Source organism: Schistocerca piceifrons, chromosome 7 (assembly GCF_021461385.2).
Source record: "Schistocerca piceifrons isolate TAMUIC-IGC-003096 chromosome 7, iqSchPice1.1, whole genome shotgun sequence".
Lineage (NCBI taxonomy): Eukaryota > Metazoa > Arthropoda > Insecta > Orthoptera > Acrididae > Schistocerca > Schistocerca piceifrons.
The window spans coordinates 180604678-180610677 of NC_060144.1; positions in this window are offsets into that span (position 1 = coordinate 180604678).

Genomic DNA, 6000 nt, shown 5'->3' on the forward strand with positions numbered 1-6000 from the left:
CGGGGCGGACATGGAAGCGATAGAGATGATACAACGAAACGCGTCCGTTTCGTCACGGGATCATATACCTGGAACGAGAGCAGTACAGAGATGGTCTCTAAACTCCGGTGACAGACGTTACTAGAGACGTGTTGTGCACCACTATCGTGTTTACTGTTGAAGTTTCGAGAGCGTACTTTTGCTGAAGAGTCGGGCAAAAGAATTGCTGGCGATAGTAGAAGCGGTTCTAGCTATACGTGTATGGATGGAGGATTACAGTGGTAACATTTCATAAGCCGTTACGTGGTTCCTTTTTGTGAAGAATCCGAGTTCAAGAGTACTGAAGATTGAAGCTTGAAGAGTACGACTATGAGGTAATCTACAAACGAGGCAGGTTAAATAGTAACGGCGATGCACTGAGTGGAATAAGATCCAGAGAACAGGAACATACAGACAGGAGACAGATGTTTTGCAAAATTACTTATGTAGAGACAGAGAAGAGTTCTGTAGGCAAGCAACAGGGGACAGTATTCCCGTGAGAGTGCAACCAATTGTAGAATTAGAGATGGAAGCTTGTAGCGAAGAGGTAATTAGTCTTCAAGAGAAGGTGAATATTTTAAGAGAGATGCTTAATAATCTAGTGAGAGGAACACCAACCAATCCTAGTACTTTCAAGAGAGTAAAATTCTATAAGCACTGGCGCAGATTGAATAGGACTCTGTATGGAAGCGTCCGTCATGTCAACCACAATGGCTTTGGAAATTAGTGTCACAGCTGAGACAGTGTTTGATAAGTGTTCAATGTACGTAGTGAGTCCTTCAGAAATATCGATTACAGGCGAGAGATAGATATTAAGTTCTCAATAAAAGCTCAGTAAATTTACGTAAACAGTGCGTGTAGAAAGGCAGGACTCAGACAAGGTAGCTGAAACGTTTGTGGAACACATAGAATTAAGGTGTGGGATTATGTTAGTTCTTTTAACAGACCAAGATCCGAAAGTCTCTAGTGTCTGACAAAAAACGACAAAAAGTTAACACTAGTCAGTACCATCGTTCCATCGTTAAAGTATCGTATGAAACGAAACTATTTTTCTTTATGGTCTATTTGTTAATGAAGAATGTTGAATATTGTTTTTTCCAAACAGTATGTAAGCTGTTAAGGAAAGCGAATACAAGTTACAAATTACAACCCAGAATCTAACCGTGCAGTTGAGAGGTCATTGTACACTGGTCAATCATTTAAGACATTCTGTAACAGGTCATCATAGTTTCTGGAGCAAAAGAGTAACATATACGATTTTTGTGTTTAACACAACACCACGCAGCAGCACAGGGTGCGCACCATTCGAAATAATGTAAGAACGAAAAGCAAATATACTAGGGATATTGCAACAGGAGTCGACATAAGTAAATTGAATCTTAAGTGAAGAGATAAAGAGCGAGAATACAGAAAATACACAGAACAACAAGAGGGTAGATAGTAAAGAATAGGACAACGAGTAAGGAACAGTATGATAAGAAACAGAAACCGAAGGAATTTTTAGGTCGGTAACCAAGTTTTGCTTTTCGATATTCATGAAGACGTGACAGATCAAGAAAGCTGAACTCACAGAGGGGAGGCACATATGAGGTAGTAAGCGTAGACACTCCGAAATATAAGAACAAGTATTATAAGAAACAATCCGCATGGAAACTTTTGTGGCGGCGTTCGTAGCGACAAGCAATTCGCTGTAGAAACGGCTTACGAAGTCACCGCCACACTTTTAATAGCGGGCCGACCGGTCCGCTGGAACAGTGAACAGAAAGATGAAAACCCAAACACTCTGATTAAATAAAAGTCTGTACTTATCTTTATTAACGAAGATACAGCAACACAGTAGTGAACTCCGTGTCTACAGAAATCTGCCTAGTTCGAGTCGGAGCGGCTAGGCCAGCGTCGGCTGACGACAAACAACAACTCTGCTGCGTTGAACACACAACTGACTAGCAAGTACACAATTCGGTGGCGAGTATACAACTGAGCGGCGAATACAGAACTCTTAGCGCTCGCGACTCCAGCGCTTAAGAAACCAGAAGCCAGCGGTGGCGCGCGCAGACTTGCGGCGATTTCCTGTCTCGCTGGCGCTGCTTATGCGGACGGCGTCCGGACTTTGATGCTGCCAACCTTTTGGCAGCGGGTTCGGGTGGCATTACTGGCTAGGATATAACACTCCTCCCCCCCCCCCCCCCCCCAAAATCGCTGCACCGTCGTTGAATAATGACGTGGCGAGCGTCGACGGCGGGGGAGGGGTCTGGCCGCAGGCGTAGCAGAAGAGACCGGGGCGGAGACTGTTGTCGGTGGCAGTCCCCGGTCCGCACCCCAGCATTGGCTGCGCAGGGCCTCGGGAAACACCGACTGAAAACCGAGGTCAGGGTGCACGCCTGTGACCACGGGCGCAGCTTCTGGTACTGGACGCGACGGGGCGTCGGGACCCACGAAGAGAGGCAGCGTCTCCTGACGCTGCGTCGACGGCTGCTGAGTGGGCGCCGGACAAGGCGCTGCGGTGTCAGACTCCTTGGGGGTGCCCAAGGAAAGCGGCTGCAGGACAGGCTGCACAGCCACCGCTTGGGAAGGCGGCCCGGCTGAGGGGTCGACGTCCATCAGCTCCGAAGGCGGTGGCGACGGAAGAGGGACCGCAGGCGCCGGAGCGACCACCTGGGGCGCTCCCGGATGAAGCTGCGCGGGAGGCATCAACGGGACGGGCTGTCGGCGTGGTAGCGGCGACGGCTGCTGCTGCTGCTGCCCTGGAGGCGGCAGCGAAGTCGGAAGGCGCGGCTGGAACCCGCCGCGGACCAAATCTGTGGACAAAGAACGAGCGGCAGAATCCGGGCGGCCAGCGCGGCGCAACTGGTTCTGATGCCTCCTGCGCACCCCAGTAGCACCTTCAACAGTGTAAAAACCGCGACCCTGGACACTTACCGCGGTACCACGTTTCCAACGACGGCGACCGTGATAAACTCTGAAAAAAACGGCGTCGTTGCGCTGAAAACGCGTGCGATGCTCAGAAGCGGTGGGTCGATCCGGGGGGGTGCAACAACCGTAGTAGGGTGCGATGACGACGGCCGTGGAGAAGCTCCGCAGGCGAAGGGCCGTCGCGTGGCGTGGTCCGGTACGACGACAGGAACGTGATGAGGGCCTGCTGACGAGAGTGCGTAGCACGAAGGCGGTCCATATGATCCTTGAATGTGCGTACAAAACGTTCCGCTGCACCATTCGATTGAGGGTGGAACGGCGGAGTAAGAACATGGCGAATGCCATTGGCAGAACAAAAACTTTCAAATTCAGCAGAGGTAAATTGTGGACCATTGTCAGACACTAAAACTTCTGGAAGACCCTCAATACAAAAAATTGAAGTCAACGCCTGTATAGTTTGTGCAGACGTTGTAGACTGCATGGGCACAACAAACGGAAAATTACTAAATGCATCTATCACGATGAGCCAACGAGAATTCCAATATGGACCAGCGAAATCAATATGTACTGGCTGCCAGGGACCGGGAGGGCGTGCCCACTCGAAATAGCGTTGAGGCGGAGCAGCGTGGTGTTCGGCACACGTCGAACAATCTGTAGACATCTGCGTAATCTGCTTATCAATGCCGATCCATGTACAATGACGGCGGGCAAGCTGCTTGGTGCGGACCACTCCCCAATGACCTTGATGCAACAAGTCGAGAACCTTGGATTGGAGCACTTGGGGAACCACTACACGAAGCTGGTCATTCTCGGTGCATAACAGCAAAACTCCGTGTGAAACAGACAACAGATGACGTTGCGGATAATAGCGACGAACCACAGGATCCGATATGTCCTTTGCCTTGGACGGCCAACCACGTTGAACAAAACGTAATAGTAAACTCAGATGAGGATCCGTAGCTGTCTCACGTGCCACCTGACGATAATCAATCGGAAAATCCCGGAGGGATTGATGCTCATCGGCGTCAATCTGATGGCAAGAGTCGTCAGAGGAATCGAAGACATCATCCCCAGCAATCGGCAATCTAGAAAGCGCGTCAGCGTTTGCATGCTGAGCTGTAGGGCGATACAGTATCTCATACTGGTATTGTGATAACAAAAGAGCCCAACGTTGTAGTCTCTGAGCTGTCCGCTGAGGAACTGGTTTAGACGGATGAAACAGTGACGTCAGGGGCTTGTGATCTGTTACTAAATAGAATGGTCTACCATAGAGGTAGTGATGGAATTTTGTGACACCGAACACAATAGCCAACGCTTCCTTGGCCAATTGGCTATAATTACACTGAGCTTTGTTTAGCAATTTAGATGCGAACGCAATAGGACGTTCGACGTTACCGACTCGGTGAGACAACACAGCACCGAGGCCGAAAGAAGAGGCATCACAAGCTAACACCAGAGGCTTGTTAGGGTCGTAATGGACCAGACAACGATCATTCAATAAAGCCTCTTTAAGCTGCTGAAAGGCTGATTGGCAATCAGCTGACCACACAGACGGAACATTCTTACGGCGGAGACGATGCAACGGTGCAGCAATCTGTGATGCATTAGGTATAAACCTAATATAATATGTCAATTTGCCAAGAACTGCTTGCAATTCATGCAGATTGCGAGGGGCGGGCAAATCACGAATAGCTGCTAAATGTGACTGGGAGGGATGAATGCCTTGAGCATTAATAACATGTCCCAGATACTCCAGCTCCGTAAGGAAAAATGAACATTTATCGATGTTGCAACGTAGGCCTGCCTGAGACAACACTGTAAACAAACACTCCAAATTACGGAAATGTTCAGCAGGCGTCCGACCGGACACAACAATATTGTCTAAATAGTTGCAACACGATGGCACATTAGCCAGAAGTTGTGACAAAAAACGCTGAAAAACAGCTGGAGCTGACGCACAACCAAAAGGCAAACGCAGAAAACGGAACAACCCCAACGACGTGTTTATGACAAAATACTGTTGATTGCTCGTCGAGGGGCAATTGCAAATATGCTTCACGGAGATCAATTTTGGAAAAGAAACGAGCTTCCCATAACTTATCCATCAGCTCGTCCGGTCTAGGCAAAGGAAAAGAATCAATGACAGTCTGAGGATTAACTGTCGACTTAAAATCAGCACACAAACGTAACTTGCCAGTCGGTTTCTTTATAATAACTAAGGGAGAAGCCCACTGGCTCGCTGAAACGGGTTGAATAACACCGTTGTTTTGCCAACGACGAAGTCCATCATCTACAGGTGCCCGGAGGGCGTGAGGCACTGGACGAGCACGACAAAATCGAGGCTGAGCATTATCTTTTAACGTAATATGAGCGGCAAAGTTCGCAGCACAACCTAGTTCGTCTTTAAATATGTCACTGTATCGTTTACACAAATCGGTTATGCTGTCTTGAGGAACAACAACAGAATTAATTTGCAACACATTGTCTTGGATAGACAGGCCAAACAAGTCAAAACAGTCTAATCCGAAAATGTTTACACTGTCTGTAGCGCGGAGCACTGTGAATGAAACTGTTTTTGTATTGCCACGGAATGTGGCTGGCACGCTACATACACCTAACACAGGAATTTGTTCTCCACTATAAGTAGCCAAAGAATGTTTTGCCGCTGAAAGTTTAGGGCTGCCGATAGCCGCATACGTAGCACTATTTATGAGAGTCACAGACGCACCAGTGTCTAATTGAAAATTGAAGGTCTTATCCTGAATGCGTAGCTTCACAAATAGTTTATTACACTGTCTCTGGATCGGTGCAGTGGAGGCGGAAGACACAAAATCAGCGCGTTTAGCGCGTGTTCGCTGCTTACGACAACTCGTGGGTTGGGCGGGTGGAACAACTCCCGCTTCACTTGCAGTCTGTACATTACGTTTTACAGCGTTTGAATTACGCTTGGGTCGCATAGCAGAGGGCTGGGTGGGTGGCTTATTCCGAACAAGTTTATTACCCACACGAACCGTGGAAGAGTCTTTAACCGCGACCTTCTGGGCGGGCTGGCTTTGAAGAACATGAATA